The 25711-nt window shown below is 46.4% G+C and overlaps 1 protein-coding gene across 2 annotated transcripts in view; it reads left to right on the forward strand.

Annotated features, from left to right (window-relative positions):
* Positions 1-25711, forward strand: part of LOC126465978 (kelch-like protein 26) — a 332331-nt gene that overhangs the window by 68470 nt on the left and 238150 nt on the right. The gene's annotated exons all lie outside the window — the stretch shown is intronic.

Below are 25711 nucleotides of genomic sequence, written 5' to 3' on the forward strand. Positions count from 1 at the left end.
ATTACATACGACTTTATGAACAGAATATCTATTTTTCGAATCATACACAAATTTATACTATCCACTACAGTTACGTATACACAATTTTTTGCGTTGTTTATCAATGTTAACTAAAACAGTTGTATAATTCCTGATTGTAACATACAATTTACGCAGTCACTGTTTTAAGACGTAAATAAAAAATTAAAATATTTGGATTTTTGCCCCATTTTTGTCGACGGCAAGTTAAATCAGTAAATTATGGAATTAAAAAGTTCCACTATGAAAATAAAATAAATACGTTTCCACTCAATTTAACAGATAGAACATATCTGTTGAAACTAGTATACGATAGGTCTAGTTCTTTCTGCTTTCATTGAAAGGTTTTATAGATCTCAGGAGCCGCCTTGAATAGAAATGAGGTGTTTCTTTTGTTTATATATAGACACTGGAATAAGTTCAGAAATTTGTTACTGGCGGCAGTCTAACACTTACTAAACAATCGTGTCCATATCCACTAGATTTCAATTTTTTAAAGATCTTTTCAAAAGCCCAAGAAAATGCAACTAATGTCTGTGGGCCACGGGGAGGGGGTGGGTAGCATATGTTATGTTTGTGTGGAAAAATGTTCTTGAACTGGCCTTGCGTGTAACATAAATTGGAGTTAGAAAGTCTCTTCTGAATGTATTTGCCGGGAGTGTAGGCTTGTACAGAAGAGAAGCATGGAGGATAAGCAGTTCAGACAAGAAAAGAATAGAAGCTCTTCAAATGTGGTGTTACAGAAGAATTTTGTCAATTAGATAGGTAGATGGAATAGCGAATGAGAAGGTACGGAATCGAATTTCTTTTTTGCGGGTGGGGAGAGGGGGAGGAGGAGAAAGAGGAAGAAGAAGAAGAGGAGGGGGGGGGGGGGGGGGGAAGGACGTGGCACATCCTGACTATAAGACAGTCCGGAACCGCGCTGCTGCTGCGGTCGCAGGTTCGAATCCTACCTCGGGCATGGATATGCGTGATGTCCTTAGGTTAGTTAGGTTTAAGTAGTTCTAAGTCTAGGGGACTGATTACCTCAGATGTTAAGTTCCGTAGTGCTTAGAGCCATTTGAACCATTTGATTATAACCTCGTGGGCAAACAAATGATTACTTGTTCAATTTGTGAGGCTCTTTCGCTTGAATAAATCATTCATTTTTTCTGCAATCGTATTCAGTTGTTTGTCCATGTACGTCACATACATCGATTTCCGTCCCTTTCGGAAAATTCCTTCGTGGGGTGCAGTTTTTATGTATGTTCCAGGGCTTTCAAGTCTTGCAGAAATTTATGGCAATGCTGTGACACAACTTCTAATAAGATGGAGTAGAATCGTTGCGTAAGAGAACTTTAATTCGATGTCGGAATAAGATGGTAAATTGCTATCGATCACAAGCTTAATTGCAACTCTTTCACTCCGTCTCGCAATTTCACAAAAATGGTGGTTCAAATGGCTCTAAGCGCTATGGGGCTTAACATATGAGGTCATCAGTCCCCCAGACTTAGAACTACTTAAACCTAGCTAACCTAAGGACATCACACATCCATGCCCGAGGCAGGATTCGAACCTGCGACCCTAGCAGCAGCGCGGTTCCGGACTGAAGCGCCTAGAAACGTTTGACCACAGCGGCCGGCGGCAAATTCACAGATAAATTTTAGCACCCTGCAAGAAATGCCTGTCCCGTTAACGATTCATCATTGGAGCTTGCTGTATGCAGTAGATGTTTAAGTAGTGACTTGTTAGTTTCATAGTGACAGGGGCAAGGCCAGTAGACGAGTAACAGAGGCGCTCCGTGTATTCTTAGTACAACCGGACTCGTATCATGAATTTCCCTTGCACATCTGATTTAAAGTTAATGAAGTGGAGCAAGTGTTGCGGCTTAGACGGCACCGGAATTCCGCGCTTGTTTTCACAATGAACCGAAACGAGACTAGATATTGCCTCAGAGTGGGGCCCCGTAGCATGCCGCATTTTTTTTCATGGATGGAGACATTGTGGATTTATAATGGTTAAAAGTAGTTCCATGCAGTTAAGTGGACCAGGGTGGGTGGCTGACCCCTTTTGGCTGTGGTGGCAAGAGTGTCTCCCTGAATTTTAGGTCGGTCATTCTACAGTGGCGCCAGTCCGTGAAAGAAACGTTCCCTTCTACAGAAACGTGGCGACGGGGAAAGTTTGAGTGAAATGACTACTATCTTCCATTTTAAGGAACACGCCATCTTGCGACAATTTTATCGTATTGATTCCCAGAAATCTACAAATTATGCGGACCTTCTTCTTAGCAACGTATCGGTTGGTTCGGAATCGCGAGGAAAATGTGTTTCGAGGGGGGAAATCTGCCTACCAGATTTACCAGCTCATAAATTACGCCTACAGTCAAACCGTGATTGCGGTCATTTTCTTCGTAATATTTTCTGCAGCACAAATCTATGGTTCAATTTTTTATTAATTAAATACTTCTTAATTCTTTTTTAGTAAAGGCTGGATGAAATGGTCATTGGAATCTGTTCACGTGTGTGAGAACTATAAATGTCTCCAGTTCACAATAGGACACATCAGAAGGAAGTGTAGGGGGGACGAGAGGTGTGAAAAGCGTATAGGGAGACGAAGGGCGGGGTAAAGCAAGCAGGTACAAATGGATGTAGGTTACACCGTTATGGAGAGATAAAGAGGTTTGCACAGGGTAGACGAGCGAAGAGAGTTGTATCAAACCTTGCAACAACAATTAAACGACTGTCTAGTACTCGTAGTGATTAATTCATACATTTTCTGATTTCACTGCTGCAGACAATCATTGCTATCAATTCTTGAGTACGCTGCGATGAATAAAAAGTTTGTAAATAGATTTCAGGAAGGGAGGGGAACGGATTGCTTTTCTCATCATATCCTCCTCTCCCCCCCCCCCTTTTCACTTCCCCACTCCTCGCTAAATTCTAGCCCCACGCTGCAGAAACGGCGTCTTCATGCGGCTCGCTTGATAGTTACGTTATACCCAATGCGTTTCCTGCATTGACCGTCGCATCTGCGGCTGGTCCCGGCGGAGGTTCGAGTTCTCTCTCGGGCATGTGTGTGTGTGTGTGTGTGTGTGTGTGTGTGTGTGTGTGTCTCCATAGGATAATTTAGGCTACGTAGTGTGTAAGCTTAGGGACTGATGACCTTAGCAGTTAAGTCCCATAAGATTTCACACATATTTGAACATTTTTGACAGTCGCCTCATAGAAACTGCATTTTAGCCCCGTTGTAATGTGGCACGCACTGCATTGCAGCGTTACTGTAGGCGCTCGCGTTGCGTGGTGCTGGCATCGAAGGAATGCTGCCTAACAAAGAAGACTAGTCGGCAGTTGTGTTTTATGCATTTCGCCTGAGATGTGCAGTGTCATGGAGGCTGCTGGCTAATCGGTGGCTGGCAAAGAGGTCGGCGGCGTGAAAGCCACGCTGGGGGAGTGGAGTGTCCCGCGCGGCTGCAAGTCGTGACTGCTCGCCGCCCGCGCCGCCCCCCTCGGGACAGAGCAGGCGCGAGATGCCCGCGCCGAGATAGCGCCGTGCAACGAGCCTTGACACACTTTATGGCTCAGCTCCGCGCTGCCCGTGACTGCAGCCACCGCGCTCTGGAGACCACCCTTCCTAGACACGTCCAGTCGGCTCAAAGAAGAGTCGCAAAACAAATGTACATGGACATACGTACTCAACCTGCTAGTGTTAGAGGCGTTGGGACACTAGAGCACATCACCGAATGCAGCGATAAATATCTCAGAGTACCTGTGTGACCACGAATTACAACCAGCAGACTGACCCTTCCTAGACACGTCCAGTCGGCTCAAAGAAGAGTCGCAAAACAAATGTACATGGACATGCGTACTCAACCTGCTAGTGTTAGAGGCGTTGGGACACTAGAGCACATCACCGAATGCAGCGATAAATATCTCAGAGTACCTGTGTGACCACGAATTACAACCAGCAGACTGTACCAGGGACGTTCAGTAAGTAATGCAACTTTATTTCTGAAAGCAGGTCGGTTTAATTCGGGATTCCAGGACACCGTATAACACTACTGGCCATTAAAATTGCTACACCAAGAAGAAATGTAGATGATAAACGGGTATTCATTGGACAAATATATTATACTAGAACTGACATGTGATTACATTTTCACGCAATTTGGGTGCATAGATCCTGAGAAATCAGTACCCAGAACAACCACCTCTGGCCGTAATAACGGCCTTGATACGCCTGGGCGTTGAGTCAAACAAAGCTTAGATGGCATGTACACGTACAGCTGCCCATGCAGCTTCAACACGATACCACAGTTCATAAAAAGTAGTGACTGGCGTATTGTGACGAGCCAGTTGCTCGGCCACCATTGACCAGACGTTTTCAGTTGGTGAGATATCTGGAGAATGTGCTGGCCAGGACAGCAGTCGAACATCTTATGTATCCAGAAAGGCCCGTACAGGACCTGCAACATGCGGTCGTGCATTATCCTGCTGAAATGTAGGGTTTCGCAGGGATCGAATGAAGGGTAGAGCCACGGGCCGTAACACATCTGAAATGTAGCGTCCACTGTTCAAAGTGCCGTCAACGCGAACAACAGGTGACCGAGACGTGTAACCAATGGCACCCCATGCCAACACGCCGGTTGATACGCCAGTATGGCGATGACGTATACACGCTTCCAATGTGCGTTAACCGCGATGTCGCCAAACACGGATGCGACCATCATGATGCTGTAAACAGAACCTACATTCATCCGAATAAATGACGTTTTGCCATTCGTGCACTCAGGTTCGTCGTTGAGTACACCATCGCAGGCGCTCCCCTCTGTGATGCAGCGTCAAGGGTAACCGCAGCCACGGTCTCCGAGCTGATAGTCCATGCTGCTGCAAACGTCGTCGAACTTGTCTTGCAAACGTCCCCATCTGTTGACTCAGGGATTGAGACGTGTCTGCACGATCCGTTACAGCCATGCGGATAAGATGCCTGTCATCTCGACTGCTAGTGATACGAGGTCGTTGGGATCCAGCACGGCGTTCCATATTACCCTTCTGAACCCACCGATTCCATATTCTGATAAGTCATTGGATCTCGACCAACGCGAGCTGCAATGTCGCGATACGATAAATCGCAATCGCGATAGGCTACAATCCGACCTTTATCAAAGTCGGAAACGTGATGGTACGCATTTCTCCTCGTTACACGAGGCATTACAACAACGTTTCATCAGGCAACGCCGGTCAACTGCTGTTTGTGTATGAGAAATCGGTTGGAAACTTTCCTCATGTCAGCACGTTGTAGGTGTCTCCACCGGCGCCAACCTTGCGTGATGCTCTGAAAAGCTAATCATTTGCATATCACAGCATCTTCTTCCTGTCGGTTAAATTTCGCATCTCTAGCACGTCATCTTCGTGGTGTAGCAATTTTAATGGCCAGCAGTGTATTACCCACTGTTTTGGTTACGAAACTCTCGTTCTCCACATTACCTCCGTTCACTGCCACAGCCTTGTCCCACCTTACCTCGGCGGCCTCTATGCCCACACGATACCATTCTACTGGTGGACGTCGGAGACAATGTCTCAATCCACCAATAACTTCATCATCCATGTACTGCTTTCCGCGGAGTGCATCCTTCATTGGGCCAAACAGATGTACAGGGTGGCGCACGGAATGTGTTACCAATTATTTCTTTCACAATTTACGACGCACATTAGATATCCCGCTGGGATGTCTACAGCAGTACCAGCAGAGCTTGGGAAAACAAATGTTACGAAATGACGTGTAATTCACGATACTGCCGCTAGGAGACTAGTAAGCAGTAATGGCTGACAATGGAAGAGTGAGGACACAGCACCGATCGGCAATTCTTATTTTTCATGAAACGAAATGCCTTGTTGTGACTCAGAGGCGTTTTCGACAACAGTTTCACACACGATGTGTCCCTTGCAAGAAGACCATCCACAGGTTGTACGATAAATTTGTACAGGAAAGAACAGTATTGGAAGCGAAACGACCTCGGCCTAAGCCTGTTTGTTCGCCGGAGAATATTGAAGCGGTACGAGTTGCTGTACAGAGAAGTCCCGGGAAATCGTGTAGAAAGGCAACAGTGCAACTGGGAATATCCAGACGCTCCTTTCAACGCATTCTAAAAAGTGACCTCCATATGTATCCATACAAGATGAGCTGTGCACAGAAGCTCACTGAAGAACACAAGCAGCAGAGACTACTGTTTGCTCAGTGGGCGGAGGATAGGGAAGAAACTCTCAACAACGTTTGGTTTTCAGACGAGGCGCGTTTTCATTTAGACGGTGTGGTTAACAAACAAAATGTACGCTTTTGGGCCACTGAAAACCCACAAGTGCTTCATGAACGACAACATTATGCTCCGAGGATTACAGCGTGGGCAGCAATTTCCAGTCACGGACTTATTGGACCCCTTTTCTTTCAAGAAACTGTGAACAGCGAGCGTTATTTGAGCGTGCTTCGCAATAGCTTCATTCCACAGCTTCTTGCTAGTGCCTTGCCCTTCAACACGCAGTGGTTCATGGAAGATGGAGCAATGCCACATACTGCAAACACTGTGTTGGAGTTTTTACACGAGCATTTCGACATGCGGATCATTTCACTCAGGTTTCCAGGTCGCTTCAACAAAATTAGCCCCCCATTAGTCCAGACCTCAATCCATGTGACTTTTTTCTTTGGGGGTACCTAAAGGAAAAAATTTTCCCGAAACGTCCACGTGATTTAATGAAGCTCAGAAGACTTATTCTTCAAGCTTGCAATGACGGAAGACATGTGCCGTAGGGTAATCACTAACTTCAGTGTTCGTTTGAAGGAAGTTAGGAAACGAAATGGACATATTGAGCATGTGCTGAGTTAGAACAAATCTCCATGGACGGCTCTTCATTGTAGTATATGTTCCTTTCAGATTGTATTGACAATAAAGTTTATAGTTAAAAACAAAATGGTAACATTTTGTGCGCCACCCTGTAAGTCAGAAGGTGAGAGATAAGGGCCGCAGGATGGATGAGGAAAAACAGTCCAATGAAGTTTCGCGCACTTGTGTGAGGCCTTGCGCTGTCATGGAGGAGATGTTCTTTAGCATTTTTGTGGCGACGAACACACTGAAGCTGTTTCTTCAATTTCATGAGGGTAGCACAGTTCACTTCAGAGTTGATCGTCGAATCATGAGGTAGAATGTCAAACGGAATAACCCCTTCAGAGTCCTGGAAGACCGTCGCCATGACTTTACCGTTCGAGAGTGCAGCTTAGAGCTTTTTCTACTGTGGAGAGGTGGTGTAGCGCCACTCAGATGGTTGCCGTTTTGTTTACGTTTCGAAGTGATGAACGAATGTTTCATCACCTGTAAGAAAGTACAATAGAAAACTGTCATGTTCAGCCTCGGGACGGGGAAGCAGTTCAGCATAGATGGTTCTTCACTGCTCTTTAGAATCTTCTCTTAGACGACGAGGAACCTAGCGGTGCACACCTTTGAGTACAATTGGTGGACGAGTTTATCAGCACTATCAACAGTGACGTCCGCTTTACAGCTGAAGTGTTTGTGATCCGTCGATCACCTCGAATGACTGTATCCGCACGTTCCAGCATTGCAGGAGTCACAGCTGCGTGCGACCGGCTGGCACACGGGATGTCGAAGAGGTTTGCGCGATTTTGTTGGGCTGATTACGTAGTGTGGCCCAAGGACTTAACGTGCTTTAGTTCACTACCAGATTTCCACAGACATTCTGCAAGCGCCCTTGAGTATCTGCGATGCTCTTGCTCTCTATCAAAAAAAACTTTGTGACAGCTCTCTGCTTGGAAAGCATCTCCGTCACAGATGTGATTTTGAGGGCTGCGGATAGCGCCGCACGCTACCGGGACTTCATGAAAATGTAGGGGCTGAAGCGTCTAACAACCCTACCACAACAAAGGTAAAAAATTAATTATGATTGTGGTGTTGCTCAAGCTGCTAAATACTGCATTTTCGGGCAACAACAAAGTTATATTATGTGGCAGGTGTCATTAGAGCACAGTTAATAAAGTCATTTCATGAAATAATGGATAAACTAGGCACCCGTCTTTTCGTGTTTCCCACGCTGGTCGCATTGTGAATTCATGGCTCTATCGTCGAAAATCTAGGTAGTGATGATTCCAAGCTCGGATGCAAAGAGGCTTAGGTGTTATTCTGCGATATTCAAAAGTTTTATAGATGTGTTTCACAAACCATTCTTGAAGATTAAACCTTTGAAAGTTAGCACAATGGTGATGTAAAAAAGTAATCAGCACTCCGAATTTAATTTACACTTCTTTTTTATTACTTTTGTTGCAATATCACGTAAGTCATTCCAAAACATCACTTCACAATACGAGACATACTTGAAAACATCTTCCTCACTGTTAAAGTTCACGTTTTATAAACTGACTACAATTTGCGTCTTTTCATGACGTCCAAGACTTGACACTAATAACCGCTTACGCGCCCAAAAATCAGAGTTACAAGTACGTCAAAGATCATAGTGACAAAAGAAAGAATTCACGTAAGAATAATATCATTGCAACATAAACATATCGATGTATCCAAGTACCTCTACATTAATGAAATCAAATCTGAATGTTGTCTCAGAAATATGTTAACTACTTTACAGAAACACAGTAGAATATTGCTGGTATCGAGAAGTTGAGGTGAGCTGCCGTTATGGTTACGTAATTCAAGTACCATTACAAGCGGGAATATTCCACTATGTCCCACAAACAAGTCCGCATTTTAACGGGAATTGCATTACTTATTGCTCATCAGTCGTAATCAGATATCCTTGGATACTTCCCAATTTATAAAACTTAAGTGAATTTTCAATCCAGGTGTTCAGAGCGCCTGGAACTTCCCGGGAAGAAGGCATGTGTCACAGTGACAATAAAAGGGACTGCGTTGAGGTCTTTGTGGTAAAATAGACCATCCCCTAAGACATCAGACCGAGCGAGGTGGCGCAGTGGTTACACACTGGACTGGCATTCGGGAGTACGACGGTTCAATCCCGCGTCCGGCCATTCTGATTTAGGTTTTTCCGTGATTTCCCTAAATCGCTCCAGGCAAATGACGGGATGGTTCCTTTCAAAGGGCACGGCCGACTTTCTTCCCCGTCCTTCACTAATCCGATGAGACCTATGACCTCGCTGTCTGGTCTTCTTCCCCAAACAACCCAACCCTAAGACACCATCTCCCTACTTTAGATAAGGCATGGGGGGGGGGGGGGGCGGAAGACCATGTGGCTGGATCTGGAAAACAAACGCATCCAGCTATCGAGAAGATGCTTCCATCCATTCTGGTGGATGTAATTTTGTTAACCAGTTTCACACTCTTGCAGTATACTCCAATGGATAGCTACATGCTACGACGAAACTACCCGCCAATTATCGGTGCTTGTGGTATTACAGTTCCGGTGCGCCACATTGTAGCAAGGGCATTCTTTGATATGAAGAGTCATATGTTTTCTTTTTTAACCCTCGCATTACCAGGGGAGGCGGGGTATTTCATGCCCGCCTTTCGAAAAATTTGCGATGTTGTCAGTTCCTTTACATTTTTAAATACTGAAAAAAATTTGCTTCTAATGAAGTCTCCCACCAGATTCCTATACATCTTTTAACTTTTTCAGTTAAGATTAACCCAAAAATTTAAGTATCGGTAGCTGATTTCCCTCCCAGTGAATGTCATATTTTCTATTTAGAGGTTCAGGGCCTTACTTAAGTGTAAAAGTCAAAAACAATTAACGAAATTTGCGTTTTTCTACTTTTCTGTGGTGGTCATGTATTCGTTAGTATACGTTAGTGCGTCGATATTGCTAAGTGTGTGTTGAAAGGTATTTTTAGGTTCTGAACCATGCTTACATGGTAAAAAAAAGTAAAAAATAAGTTCATACAATTCAACAATTAAGGAATTTTGTTTTTTAATTTTAGGTATTTCAGGTGGGCACAAAATAACGCCCCGCTTTCCCCGGTAATGCGCGTTATGTAAAATGCCTTATTACTGATAGGGTTAAGCGAGTTTCTCAGTTCCACAGGGAAAGGAGTGTAGTGCGTTTTAGTGAGATTCGCTCTCATGTTTCGCAGCCGATTTCATGCTGTAGCCTCGAAACACACCTCTGAACTTGTAACGAACAGCTGTGAAAAGTTTGGTCAGAATGAAATAATGATACTGATTCATCAGAATCTCGGAAAGAAAGATATTTCAAAACTAATAAATGCAATTTTCTTTTCCAGGTAATGTCAACAATCATGCATTCAACTGACGGTACTACAGCGTTAGACCTAAAATGCGGGTATTGTGTCAAACTTCAGCAACTGTAATAACCTTTAGACCGCTTTATTGTCCTGTTTAGTGTTCGTGCTGGATTTCCGTAACCCATTTATTACGCCAGGTCATCATTCGTGGAACACAAGCCTGTGTTATTGAAATAGAGCTATAATAGCAAAAAATTATATTCTTACATCTTTCACACTATTGACGAATAATACGACAAAAAATGTTCTAATTGCACAAAAACTGTGACTAGGCGAAAGGCTTCCGTTAAAATACGAAAAGAAAAATGACAGGATGCTGAGAAACTTAAAGTGAAAAGGATCAACACGAAACATAACGGTCAAGACCAAACATCACGAGGCGGAAAGAAATGGTTCAAATGGCTCTGAGCACTGTGGGACTTAACGTCTGAGGTCATCAGTCCCCAAGAACTTAGAACTACTTAAACCTAACGAACCTAAGGACATCACACACGTCGATGCCCAAGGCAGGATTCGAACCTACGACCGTAGCGGCCGCGCGGTTTCATACTGTAGCGCCTAGAACCACACGGGCACTCCGGCCGGCGAAAAGTAATGTACCTCAGAAATGCTGGGTAAAGTTTTTCGAGAACTTGACACCATAGTAAGTAAAATATTACAAAAAATATCTTGCCGGCCGCTGTGGCCCAGCGGTTCTAGGCGCTTCAGTCCGCAAACGCGCTGTTGCTACGGTCGCAGGTTCGAATCCTGCCTCGGGCATGGATGTGTGTGATGTCCTTAGGTTAGTTAGGTTTAAGTAGTTCTCAGTTCTAGGGGACTGTTGACCTCCGATGTCAAGTCCCATAGTGCTCAGAGCCATTAGCCATTCGAATCCTGCCTCGGGCATGGACGTGTGTGATGTCCTTAGGTTAGTTAGGTTTAAGTAGTTCTAGGTCTAGGGGACTGATGACCTTAGAGGTTAAGTCCTATAGTGTTCAGAACCATTTGAAAAAATATCTTGAACTGTTTGGAACAGTGGGTGGAACGTAGCAGTAAGCATCCCCGTTATTGGTAGCTGTACAGGATCTAATCGTTAATGAATGAATGAATTCAGCGGTATATGGGATACATGAAGACACTCTGGATTGCCTTCCCCGCCAAACTGAGGCCACTATCCAGGTGTATCCTGGGTAAGGGCTGAGAACTGCAAAATGTTTCGTCGGCGTGCTTATTTAACCTAACATTGTTCACCTCGTAAAAGTAGACATATAATTAAGAATCAGAGTACAGAATAGCAGCTGGGGCCGCCAAAAACCCAGATTTTTATAAACTACTCAATTCTGTGTGTGACTACTGCTATGTGGGGTGTACAAGATGTTTCTGAAAACAAACGAGCACATCGACCACAGTGGCGACAGATTCCGCGAAAAGTCTGCCGTCTCGCGTGATCGAACGTGCCTGCGCTGGTTTACTTCGGTGGTCGCGCTCCACCGTCAGTCCGAGCGCGTCTTCTCAAAGGTAACGGTCCTAAACGTCGGCAGCCAGCCGTTGCTACTAAAGATGCCAGCCCGCTCACGCCTGTGCTGTATAAAGCGGCGAACTGCACTCTGTGCTCACGGCCCGCTTACCAGCAGGCATGCTGGCCGTTACAGTAACGTCTTTGGCAGCGCTTACCGGTATAAGTTACTTCTGATCATGTCGCCTACGATCTCTCCAAAGGCTACTGAACTACTTCACGTGGTAGTAAAACACTCCGCAAAACATTTTTTAAAATGTCTCAATACGCAAAGAAAAAAGTATGTTGGTCAGACATTTTGACATCCCTGTGACATCTTACGGCGTTATGCACTGAGAGGTTAAGTCACAGGAAGGCATAGGAAAGGGTCTGTCGTTGGCTGCTGAAGCCTATGCGGTCCATGGAGCTCCACGTAGTCCTGCTAGAAATGGGTTCCTTACATACCACATTCAAATCGTTGGCGGTTGAACCAAAATACACAGTCGATTTCCCGGTGTGGCTCTATAGATTTTTTTTACCATGTACTCAATTTCAGATAATTAACACTATACAACATATAGATATATCTGCCCCATACTCCGCAAGCCAGTTTACGATATACAGCGGGTAGGGTACTTCTGGTACCGCTGACTGATCCTTGTTCCCCCCCCCCCCCCTCCTCCTCCTCCCCCTCCCCCGTTTCCCGGTTCCGCTCTGCATTAGCTCAAATTTCATATTTTTTCTCGTCGTGGTCATTTCGCGAAATATTGAAGTGTTCATTTTTCCCGCTCTGTCAGAGACTGGAACGGTAAAGAAATAGCTTGAATGTGATTCGATGATCCTACTGCCAGACAATTATGAATTACAGTGTGATCAAGTAGAAGCAGATGTACACGAGAACTTCGTATATGAAGTTAGACTATTTTATTATTTTGCAACAACTGATGATTTGCACTTGCTGGAGTCGTTGGTTAGTGGGGTCCCCTCAACATCGTGAACATCAGCGCCCGTACAAGTTCCAAATCTTTCCATTTACAGTCTCGGCACTTGCCGAATGATGAGGAGATAATACAAACACCCAGTCGCCGGGCAGAGAAAATCCACAACCCGGCCGAAATCGAACCCGGACTTAAAGGGGTGATATTCACCGTACAAACAGGGAAGCAGTATTTTTCTCAGCATCTTCCACATTCCATAAACGCCTTACAGTTACGTGGTTGTATTTAAAATTTCTATAGAAAAACAAACTTTGTTTGCTTTCGTAAAAGGTTCTCTCTCGTCTCTGTATGGCAGAAGGATCACGCATAACGCAACATGTCACCAAATATTGGCGAACATAGCTGGTGATTCGCAGTGCAATATATTTTGATGCACTCATTTCGAGCTGTGATATCTTCTCTCTCGATGAGAGAAGAGAAACTTTTCAAGCTTTTTGATCAAATTCTGTACCTGACCATAAAATAAAGATCGCAGTGTTACACTGCGAAGTTCGTTTGCAGGGGGTGGCGTTTCGGTAGACAATGGCAATTCTACATCTTTAAAAAATCTCGTCGTATAGTTGTGGATTTGTTTGTCACCCACTAGTCAGTTAACAGAAGAAATTTCACATGTCACATGCACATAGAGAATCATCACAACGGTCAAAAATTTTTTTGTATAAAGCTTCTATAAGTTTCGCTGATTTTGATGAAGTAATGACGACATTCATGTATTTTGCCACGTACTCATCCACAGTTTTTTGAATCCTCGCTCCAAAAGAGCCAGTACTCTTCAGTGTAGACACACTGCCGGCAATAATTTTGCGGAAAGAATTATTGTACGTTGTACTGTGTACGAGTAGGTTACTTCGTTCGTATCCTCTCATTTCACGAGTAGTACTTTCGCCGCTTGATGGTCCAGATTCGAATGTGAGTCAGTCGGTATACGAAGCCTGGAAAGAAAACATACTAATGAAAATATTTTTTTTTGTACGTGACGAGGGCGCTTTAAATAGACTTTCTTGGAAATTTATTTGCAATAGTAAAGTTTCCTTTGCCTTTCCGTATAATGCCTTTTATAAAAAATTAATAAATAAAATATATTAAGCATCGGTTTATTTGCAGTAAAAATTCAAAATACAAACTTTTCCGTGAGGGACTCTACATCACGACTCTGATTACCATTCTGCACGCTTTCCACTGCGCCAACAGCTGCCTGGAAACTTGCTAAAATAAAACGGTGGGTGCCTCTCCCGACACACACCAAAAACGCCATTTTTTCTGAACGTTTGACCGTCTGGAGCTCCCACTTGTCACTTTCATTTCTAGACAAGCTCCGCGTGTACCACATATTTTGACGAAATCGGTGATGACGAGTATGACCCTTTTGGAGTGCGACGAACTATGGGCCAGCTCCATATTCCTGGAGCACGCGCGGACGCGGACACACACACACACACACACACACACACACACACACACACACACACACACGCGCACGCACGCACGCACGCGATGGAGTGGACAACATATTCTTTCGGCATACAGTAACATATGAAAATGTCCTGCCCTAAGAAAGAACAAAATAATAATACTACCGAAAGGGATATTCTTCTTATTCAAAAGAAAGGGTTTTTTTATGCATTGTCTGTCGTGAATCTACTGATACTCTTAATTTTGATGTAGAGAAGATTTGTTTTTAATGGACGCAGTTGGTATGTATTGGCGTCAGTTTCATACAGGCTTCACCTTCCAGCAACAGTCAGTGGCTATGATGGTCCAGCTGAATGTCCTCAGGTATTTCGTACCTGACCTGCCCAGCTGGTATTGCCGTGACCCTCGCAGATGCGCGAATGCGGCAGGAGACGAGCACAAAAGACGCGAGAGAAGGTTAGCCACGCGTACAGTGCCTATGACAAGCACCCTCCCCTATGTTCTTTCCAGAAGGGGCGTGGGAGAAGTATACCAGGGTAGGGTCTTTGATCTCGAAAGCCAGGTAATGAGGTAGGCAGAGCAGCTGGCGTTCCTAGCCTGCGGCTCTCTCTCTCTCTCTCTCTCTCTCTCTCTCTCTCTCTTTCCCCCCACCCCCCCCCCGACACACACACACACACACACACACACACACAGGATACAATATTACACGTCGTATACGTTCCGGGACAACCGGGAAAAACCCGAGAAGTTTTTCAATCGGGAGAAAACCTGGAGAAACCCGTGAATTTGTCGTTGTTCTAGTTTTCAGTTAAATTTTTGTGATTTTGGTTGATAAAAACTGACTCTCCAGCGTGCGCGCGTGTGCGCGCGTGTGTGCGCGCGTGCGTGTGTGCGTGGGTGTGTGTGTTTTGAGAGCGTTGTGGATTGCGATGGTGTGAGCTGACAGTAACCACTGGAAGGTAGTATACGAGAACAGCTCACAAAGCTTTCAACATGATTCAGCCATTTTATCTAACGTGTGTAAGTTTGTTCCGTTTACTTTCTACACATAATGTGTGTCTTAGATCTTCATTTCGGATTTGATCAGATCTTGCCTATCTTAAGAAAACGTAGAAATATGAATTCTGCAGTGTGTTCATTTTAGTTTTTTGTCTGGGTGGAACTGCCTGTTCCCGAATGATTGTAGGCACTGGTGTGGTCCTATGACATGCAATCTGACACCGGGAGAGTCGTCATCAGAACGTTGGAAATGGCGCAAGAGGCAGAGGTCATACAATGGTGGCAGGTAATACGCACCGACCTTGAAGGAACGCCGAAAGATAGCAACCGTAAAAATTTCCTAGTTTAGAATAACGCTGGTAACGCAAACAGAAGGCATTTGCGCTACTCGTAATATTCACGAAATGAAAAATGACTGGTAAAATTCAGTGGAAAAAGGCGATCAAAATAAAAGGTTAAATAACCGATTGAACATGCTAGCATAAAAGGATGACTTATTACGCGACTGATTACCTTCCCTTTCATTCTCTCTGCAGATCCATAGAAAACAACATGCAAGAGCGCAGACCATAACAGAACCTCCACTACCGGTGTGTTCCACAGTTAGGGAACACACTCCGAATTGTATGTTTCACCACAGTTTATCCCTCGTAACCATATTCTGCAGTAGCGAGCATGCTATAGATTGGTTCCAGGAGCATGCTATAGATTGGTTCCCTTTGCTATTTTTAATAGAAGTTTGAAAATTAATATCGTTATCAAAGAATCGCCCGCATTTACATTACGCACACTGTATCGAAAATATAGAAAACGATAGCACGCCAAATGGCAATTCGACAAACAAGCTAAACTAATTTTTAAAACTCTTACCAAAGATATTTGATTTCTCAGACCAAAAAAGTAATACACAACTGCACGGAAACCGGCAACCTAAAATTTTTAAATGACTTCCTCGCATTCATTTCAGTTCTGTTAAATACCATTGTGTTCAAAAATTGAACATCGAATTAAGGTGAGAAACAAAACATTGGTTTTTAGAAGTGGAGTCACAAGCAAGTGAATTTCGTCGTACCAGATAAACGTTGTCGTTGTTTTTGTTGTTGTTGTGGTCTTCAGTCCTGAGACTGGTTTGATGCAGCTCTCCATGCTACTCTATCCTGTGAAGCTCCATCTCCCAGTACCTACTGCAACCGACATCCTTCTGAATCTGTTTAGTGTCTTCATCTCTTGGTCTCCCTCTACGATTTTTACGTAGAATGCTTATTTCTGTGCAGTGGATTGCTGCTGGTATGTCTGAGGAGGTTCAGCCAGTGTTACTAATTGGCACTGTATCGCCGCTGAAGCTGATAATGTGTGGAGTTTCCTCTCGCGTGTGAACCCCTACGTGTAGAACGTCGGTAGTGAGCAGCGCACGCGTGGCGGTCTCGGACAGCCCTGGTGCCGGCTGTGGCAGGCAGTCGAGGAGCCCGCAGGACAATCGGGCCGCCCGGCGCTCGCGCTGCATGCGCAATGGCGTAGCGGGCCCTCCGCTCTGCTGCTGCACCCATTGTTTCCCGTTGCCTAGGGAAGGAGGCGGCAGCCGTTTTATTCGTGGGAAACATGCTGGCTCACCGGTACACTCACCTCGATTACCTGTACTGCTGCTTCCAAAAATAGCACTCATAGCAGCGTGCTGTCCAGATTCCAGTCGCAGCTCATTGTCTGAGTTCTAATGTCGGGTACAGCCATTGCTGTAACTACTGATTAAACAGTGACGCTCTGGTCTTGAGACTGCGTTTCTGAAAACGCAGTGTATCCAACCATAATCAGAGGTGTCAGAACATGCCTCATTACCCCCACCCCCACCTCTGCCTCTCCCTTCTCTCCATCCCTCGGTCTCACCCCCCCCTCCCTCCCTCTCTCTCTCTCTCTCTCTCTCTCTCTCTCTCTCTCTCTCTCTCTCTGCGCCTCACACACTCACTCACTCACTCACTCACTCAGGCCCCCTCCCCTCCCCTCCCTCTCTCATCCCGCACATTATGTTTATGAACTGAGTTTGTCATTATTATACTCGATGAATCAATTTCGTTGTAAAAGTCTTGCTGTCGCTTAAACCATTCAAGATGCGAAGATGACGTTTCCATTACAGATGTTACGGACAAGGAACCAATGCAGATACATCGCTTTTCGTTATTGCCCTGGTTTTTGCTAATGTTTTGGTTATGAGATTTTCGTTAGATAATATGAAACGTGTGTGTCAACAGTTTTGTTTTTCTGTCGATTGTGCAAGCCCACTCTTATAAGAGGTACGGAAATGTTCGGTTTCCGAATTCAGAACTGGAAAACTGGTGTATATGCAGCAGCTGGAGTCTGAGAGGTTCAGTGACTTCTACGAAAAGAAATAGCGACATACCTTCGAGGAAAGCTTACTTCGGATGTAAGGGACTGTGAAATATAGAGGGTTAGTACAATTGTTGCGTCTAGTGCTTCAAGTAAACACTGAGAGCTGTATGTGCTGTTAGCAACTAATGTTGCTTAGTACTGTACGCAGTCCTGAAGGCGGGTTCAATGAGCAGAGACATCGTCAGAAGCGAATCTGGCAGTGTGATTGGACTGTTATTCACAACACAAACTGCCGGAAAGATGTTTCCACCACCGTCACGACTTACATAGTTAGTATTTTTAACGGAAACTATTTGCTTACTCTTTTTTTATGGTAAATCGCTACATACCTATGTAATGGAGTAAACTTGAATACATTTCAGGTAACCCAATGTTAAGCACGCTGGACTCGCATTCGAGAGGACGATGGTTCAAATCCGTGTCTGGCCATCCTAATTTAGGTTTTCCGTGGTACGTGATTTCTCTGAATCTCTTGAGCCAAATGCCGGGATGTTTCTTTTGAAAGGGCACGGCTCATTTCCTTCCGCATTCTTGCAACGATCCGAGCTTTTGCTCTGTATCTGCGACCTCTTCGTGAACACTTAGGAACCTTCCTTCCAAGTGTCGTCACTAATCTGGTCGCTATATACTGTCGTAGTCTGTGACTACAGGTTTAGACCATGCGCACATTGTCATTATCTGGCAAGAATGCCTTGTCAGAGAGGACACTTGTCTATCGAATTGGCGCACGTAAAAGCGAAGTCATTCTTTCTTTCAACTGCTGGTATGAGACACGAACCGTTGAACACTTAATCGTATTTCTCGCCTACGGTCAACATTCTTCCTCCCTGTGCGCTGCTGAAGGCCGGCCCACGTGTCTGATGCGTAACAGGTGACTGGGTAATTCTTAATTCCCAGCCCCGGATCGACAGGTATGGTTCGACGTACCCCCTGGTACAGGCCAGGCCCAAAGGGGGGGGGGGAAATTGCCTTCCCAAATTGCCGGTTGGTCCCTCTCTGTCAGATGTTTGGGAGGTGTGACCTGAGGAGTGAAAAATCACCTAAGACGGGTGCCCCCCACTTGTGAAGGGGGCCTCCAGTTGGAAGGAGCGCGCCATCAGAGACGTAATCAAGGGGGAATTTTTCGCAATGAGCCAATCATCTTCACAATTGACGTCTACAAAACGTAAACGTAATGAGGCTAACGATTCAAAGACCCTTCCCGCTGCACCACTTTCGCTTGTGGTCTCACGTACTGAAGACGGTCAGTCCTATGCCACATCGAATCCGTTTATTATTCAGAAAGGTGTTGATGCAATTGCCAGTGAAATCATGCTCTCGTTTACAGAATGGCACTTTGCTTTTGGAGACTACTTCTGATTCTCAAGCACAACTGCTTGCCACCTCACTTCTCCACAGCTACTCTGTTCGTATCGAGGCCCATAGAACTTTGAATTCTTCCCATGGTGTAATTTACACCAGGTTGCTCGACGGTCTAACCGAGGATGAAATCCAATCTTATCTCTAATCAGGGTGTCACTGCCATCCATCAGGTGATGAAACAGGATTGCTCCTTAGTGCCCACCCGCACTCTTTTTCTCACCTTTGATAGAGTGGTGCACATTCAAATTTCCTAAGGAGCTAATAAAATTAACTAAGATGACCCTGGAAAATATGAAAAGTCGGGTTAAAGCTCAGAGATGTATATCGAGATCGTTCCCGACAGAACAAGGCCTACAAGGAGATCCATTATCCCCAGTACTATTCAACCTGGTATTAGAGAAGGCAAGAAACACAGATGATCTACAGTTAGAACTGTACAACTTCGAAAGAGTAGATAGCTTTATTTATCTTGGGTCAGTAACATCAGAAAACAAGGGGAAGGCAGATATAACAAACCCCCCCCAGGGGATCCACAACTCTTTTGTGGATACGTGCGTAGCGAGCACGGGGCCCCGAGCTAATGTGGCCTTCCTTCCTTTCCGGGCTGCATACCTTCCCTTTCCGCATCCTTCCCCATCCCCTGTCTTCACCCCCCCCCCCCCTCACCTCTTGCTCTTTCCTTCACTTTCTCCCCCTCTGGGAGTATGGTTTGCGCCTACGTCCGGAGACGGACGCTTGTAAATGTACTGCATTCTTCTTCTTCCTTGCTTGTATGTCTTCTTCCTTCCTTTGTCCATCTCCTTTCCTTACCTCTTCTCTTTACCCTTTTCTCCGCTGCGGCGTTTGAGACCCCCTCTTCTTTCCTTTCCCTTTCTCTTTCTTCCTCCCTGTGCGTGTCTGAAGGCCGACCCACGCACTTCCATGCGTAGCCGGTGACGGGGTAACGCGTGATTCCCCGCCCCGGGTAGACAGGTAGGACACGTACGTACCCCCTGGTAAAGGCCAGGCCCAGGGAGGGGTGATTACCCGAGCTGATACCTTCCGAAAGTGCCGATTGGTCCCTCCGTCCGTATGTCGGGAGGTGTGACCTGAGGTGTGAACAATCACCTAAGGCGGGTGTGCCCTCGGTGAGGGCCCCCACAAGGGAGGAGCGCGCCATCGGAGACGCCGGTAATCATGGGGGATTCTTCCGCAATGGTTTCCTCACCTTCCACTATGTCTGCTCACAAACGTAAGTTCACTGAGTCTCAGCCACAGACGGTTCTTCCATCGTTGCCACAGTTCCTTGTTGTTTCTCGGTCTGACGAAGGTCACGACTTTTCCACGGTCAACCCTTTCATTATTCAGAAAGGTGTCGACGCAATTGCGGGTCCTGTAAAGTCTTGTTCCAGATTACGGAATGGTACCCTGTTGTTAGAAACACACAGTGCCCTCCAGGCTCAAAAATTGCTGCGTACTTCTCTGCTCCACACCTTCCCTGTCCGAGTGGAACCGCACCGTACCTTAAATTCCTCGCGTGGAGTCGTTTATACACGCTCCCTCGATGGATTGTCTGACGAAGAAATTCAGCACTACCTGTCTGACCAGGGCGTCACCGCTGTTCATCGGGTTATGAAAAGGGTTGACTCGAACATCATTCCAACCCGCACTGTCTTCTTGACTTTTGACAAAGTTCAACTCCCATCAAAAATCAAAGCAGGCTATGAGATAATTTCCGTTCGCCCTTATGTCCCAAACCCTACGCGTTGCTATCGATGTCAGCGGTTTAATCACACCAGCCAGTCCTGTTCCAATCCGGCCAAATGTGTTACGTGTGGCAGGGATGCCCATGAGGGTGCTTGTCCACCTCCATCCCCTCGCTGCATCAACTGTATGGGTGACCACGCTGCTTCCTCTCGAGATTGCCCTGTTTTTAAGGACGAAAAGCTGATCCAGGAAATAAGAGTGAAGGAAAAGGTGTCGACCTTTGCTGCTCGAAAGTTACTCGCCAGTCGACAGCCCACCGTGCCTCAGAAAGGAACATACAGCGCTGTCCTTGCTTCTTCTCGGCCAACAAAGGAGGCGGCCACGCAGACTTGCGACCTCACATTTAGTACCACGGTCGTCAGATCGGCCAGCGCAAAGATCGCCCGTTCAACCTCACCTCTTTCGCCTGCCCACTCTATGGCTCACCCTTCGTCGGGTTCTGCTAAATCTCGAGCCCAAAAGTCAGACACCAAGTCTACAAAAAAAGTGCATTCTCGTGAAGAGTTTTTACGTACTGCAACTTCACAACCATCGGTTCCTCCTTCATCTAAACATACCTCCAAGAAGGCTACGAAGAAACACAGTTCCTCTCCTTCTCCGCCAAGGCGTGTCCCATCTACAGCACCACCTGGCGGAAATCGCCCTCGGCCATCTTCTGTGTCGCCGAGGCGCACTGTTGGTGGCCGGTCAACTGGCCGATCGTTGGTGGCAGGAGCTGCTCCTGACCAACCTATGGATCAGGATCTTCTGCCTTCGACTGAATGCCATTCCATGCTGTCGGTCGCAAGCTCTGAGCAGTCGTTGAGTTGACAGCACCCTTGGTGCTGTTCCTCCATTTTCTGTTCACCCTATGGCCATTATCCACTGGAATATCCGCGGCATTCGCGCCAATCGGGAGGAATTGTCGATCCTCTTACGATCCTACTCGCCGGTCATCTTCTGTCTTCAGGAAACAAAGCTGCGTCCCCATGACCGCTTTGTTCTCCCTCATTTTCAGTCCGTCCGATATGACCTCCCCTCAGTTGAAGGCACTCCAGCCCATGGAGGACTCATGATTCTGCTCCATGATACTCTCCATTATCACCCAATCCCCTTAAACACTTCCTTCCAAGCTGTCGCCGTCCGTCTTTCCCTTTCTGGATACACGTTCTCTCTTTGTACGGTATACATTCCATCGTCTACACCAATGGCACGAGCTGATCTCCTTCATCTTCTTGGTCAGCTTCCACCCCCCTATTTGCTGGTTGGGGACTTCAATGCCCACCACCCGCTTTGGGGATCTCCACATCCTTGTCCACGTGGCTCACTATTGCTAGACGTCTTCCACCAAGCGGATCTAGTCTGCCTCAACACTGGGGTCCCTACATTTTTGTCTGCCTCCACGGCAAATTTATCCCATTTGGACCTTGCGGTCGGTACTGTTCCGCTAGCTCGGCGCTTCGAATGGTTCGCCCTTGATGATACACACTCGAGTGACCACTTTCCATGTGTTCTTCGACTGCAGCCTCAACTGCCATATATGCGCTCGCGACGCTGGAAGTTTGCCCAAGCCGATTGGACACTTTTTTCGTCTCTAGCGACATTCGATGACCGTCGCTTTCCCAGCGTCGACGATGAGGTCACACATTTTACCGACGTTATTCTCACAGCTGCGGAACGTTCAATACCACGCACCTCCGAATTGCCCCGGCGCCCTCCAGTTCCTTGGTGGAACGAGGCCTGCCGTGACGCAATACGTGAGCTGCGACGTGCTCTTCGCATTTTCCGTCACCATCCAACTTTGGCCAACTGTATCCGATATAAGCAGCTCCGTGCGCGATGCCGTCGCGTCATCCGCGATAGCAAGAAGGCAAGCTGGAAATTCTTTACTAGCTCATTTAACAACTTCACTCCCTCCTCGGAAGTTTGGAGTCGGCTTCGACGGTTCTCAGGCGCGCCTAGTTTCTCCCCGGTCTCTGGGCTCACTGTCGCGCATGATACCTTAGTGGACCCCGTCGCAATTTCTAACTCATTGGGTCAGCACTTTGCTGAGATTTCGAGCTCTTCAAATTACCCGCCAGCGTTTCTCCCGAAGAAACGTGCAGCAGAAGTGCGGCATCTTGCTTTCTCCTCTCAAAATCGCGAAAGCTACAATACTGTTTTCTCCATGCGCGAACTCCAACATGCACTCTCTACTTCTCGCTCCTCCGCCCCAGGACCGGATGGTATCCATGTCCAAATGTTGCTGCATTTATCAACCCATAGCCTGCGTTACCTCCTTCGCCTTTATAATCGAATTTGGACCGACAGTACCTTTCCCAGGCGATGGCGGGAAGCTATTGTCGTTCCCGTTCCGAAACCTGGAAAGGACAAACATCTCCCCTCTAGCTATCGCTCCATTTCTCTCACGAGTAGTGTCTGTAAGGTTTTGGAGCGTATGGTGAATTACCGTTTAGCTTGGTGGCTGGAGTCCCGCAGTCTTTTAACACCAGCCCAATGCGGATTCCGAAAGCATCGTTCTGCTGTTGACCATCTTGTTGCTCTCTCCACTTATATCATGAACAATTTTCTCCGGAAACGCCAAACGGTAGCAATATTTTTTGATCTGGAGAGAGCGTACGATACCTGTTGGAGGACAGGCATCCTCCGCACACTGTTCTCTTGGGGCTTTCGAGGCCGGCTGCCCCTTTTTCTTCGCGAATTTATGGCAGAGCGCACATTTAGGGTGCGGGTGAACACTACTCTCTCCCGTACTTTCTCCCAAGAAAACGGGGTACCCCAGGGCTCCGTGCTGAGTGTTGTACTGTTTGCCATCGCCATTAATCCAATTATGGATTGTCTCCTTCCTGATGTCTCGGGCTCCCTCTTTGTGGACGATTTTGCGATCTACTACAGTTCTCAAAGGACCAGCCTTCTTGAAAGACGTCTTCAAGGATGTCTCGATCGCCTCTACTCGTGGAGCATCGAAACCGGCTTCCGTTTCTCACCCAGTAAGACCGTTTGTGTTAATTTTTGGCGACGTAAGGAGTTTCTTCCGCCCTCCTTACATCTAGGTCCTGTCAACCTTCCGTTTTCCGACGTCGCTAAATTCTTGGGTCTTATGTTTGACAGAAAACTGTGCTGGTCCTCCCACGTTTCCTATCTTTCGGCTCGCTGTCTGCGTTCCCTTAACACCCTCCGTGTCCTGAATGGTACCTCTTGGGGAGCGGACCGGGTGGTCCTTCTCCGCCTCTATCGCGCCTTAGTGCGCTCGAAATTGGATTATGGAAGCATAGTCTACTCCTCTGCTCGGCCGTCTATTCTTCGGCGTCTCGACTCTATCCACCACCGTGGATTACGTTTAGTGTCTGGAGCTTTTTACACCAGCCCTGTGGAAAGCCTTTATGCTGAGACTGCTGAACCTCCGCTGTCCAATCGGCGGGCAGTCCTTCTGAGTCGTTATGCTAGCCATCTGTCTTCCATGCCTGCTAATCCAGCCCATAACCTTTTTTTCGACGCCTCCTTTGATGTCGGGTATGCAGGCCGCTCCTCCTCCCTACTACCCCCGGGAGTCCGCTTCCGTCAACTGCTCCATTCTCTTTCCTTCCGCTTTCCTAAAACCTTCTTGACAACTTGGGGTACAGCACCGCCTTGGCACCGTCCCCGGATCGACTTGCTCAGAGACCTATGTCAATTTCCCAAAGATGGTACCCCTACACTTGTTTACCGTCGGGCATTTGCTGCTCTATGTGCACAAATGACGGAAGCCACATTTATTTACACCGATGGCTCGAAAACATCGTTAGGTGTAGGGAGTGCCTATATTGTTGGCGACACCCCAAATCACTTTCGGCTTCCCGACCAGTGTTCGGTTTATACTGCAGAGCTTTACGCTGTTCTCCAGGCTGTCCACTACATCCGCCGCCATCAGCGGATACAGTACGTAATCTGCTCAGATTCTCTCAGCTCTCTCCTAAGTCTCCAAGCTCTTTACCCTGTGCACCCTCTGGTCCACCGGATTCAGGACTGTCTGCGCTTGCTCCACCTGGGGGGCGTCTCAGTGGCGTTCCTCTGGCTCCCGGGACACGCTGGTATCTGTGGAAATGAGGCGGCCGATATAGCGGCCAAGGCTGCAGTCTCTCTTCCTCGGCCAGCTCTTCAGTCTCTTCCGTTTACCGATCTACGGAGCGGTTTATGTCGCCAAGTTACTCATTTATGGCATGCGCATTGGTCAACACTTCCCCACAATAAATTGCGGGAAGTGAAAGCCGTTCCTTGCGCTTGGACCTCTTCCTCCCGAACGCGTCGTCGGGAGGAGGTAATTTTAGCTCGACTCCGGATAGGGCACTGTCTTTTTAGTCATCGACATCTTTTAAGCGGTGATCCTCCCCCACTCTGTCCCCACTGCTCTCAGCTGTGGACGGTCAGACACCTTTTAATTGAATGCCCCTATTTTAATCCGTTACGCTCCCGTCTACAGCTATCGCCTGATCTATCGTCGATTTTAGCAGATGACACGCGCTCAGCTGACCGCGTTCTACAGTTTATTAGTGACAGTGAAATGACGTCAGTCATTTGAAGCTTTTTTTTTGTGGACAACCAACCCCTTTCTATAGTGGACTTTTAAGCATTCCTTCTGCCTTTAGTTTCTCCAATTTTCTGACTATGTTTCCATTGCTGCTGATTTTAAATTTCGTTTTTTTCCTGTTTTCTACGTCACGGGCTGGGCGCTAATGACCATAGAAGTTTTGCGCCCTAAAACCACAAACAAAAAAAAAAAAAAAAAAAAAAAAAAAAAAGATATAACAAACCGAATTAAGGCTGCCAACAGATCATATAAAGCACTATATACCATGCTCAAAAGTTAAGAACCTAAGTGGGAAACTAAAGCTGACACTTCACAAAACAGTGATCAAACCAGTTCTTTTGCATGGCAGTGAGGCATGGGTACTGACGGAGGCTTTGAAGAAGAAGCTAAATATGTGGGAAAGTGCTGAGGAAGATTTTTGGCCCTGTAAAAGAAGGTGAGATATGGAGAACTACGACTAATGAAGAATTGATGACTCTGTACAAAGATCCTAATTTGGTAACCTCAATCAGAATGGGAAGG

Source organism: Schistocerca serialis, chromosome 1, assembly GCF_023864345.2.
Source record: "Schistocerca serialis cubense isolate TAMUIC-IGC-003099 chromosome 1, iqSchSeri2.2, whole genome shotgun sequence".
NCBI lineage: Eukaryota > Metazoa > Arthropoda > Insecta > Orthoptera > Acrididae > Schistocerca > Schistocerca serialis.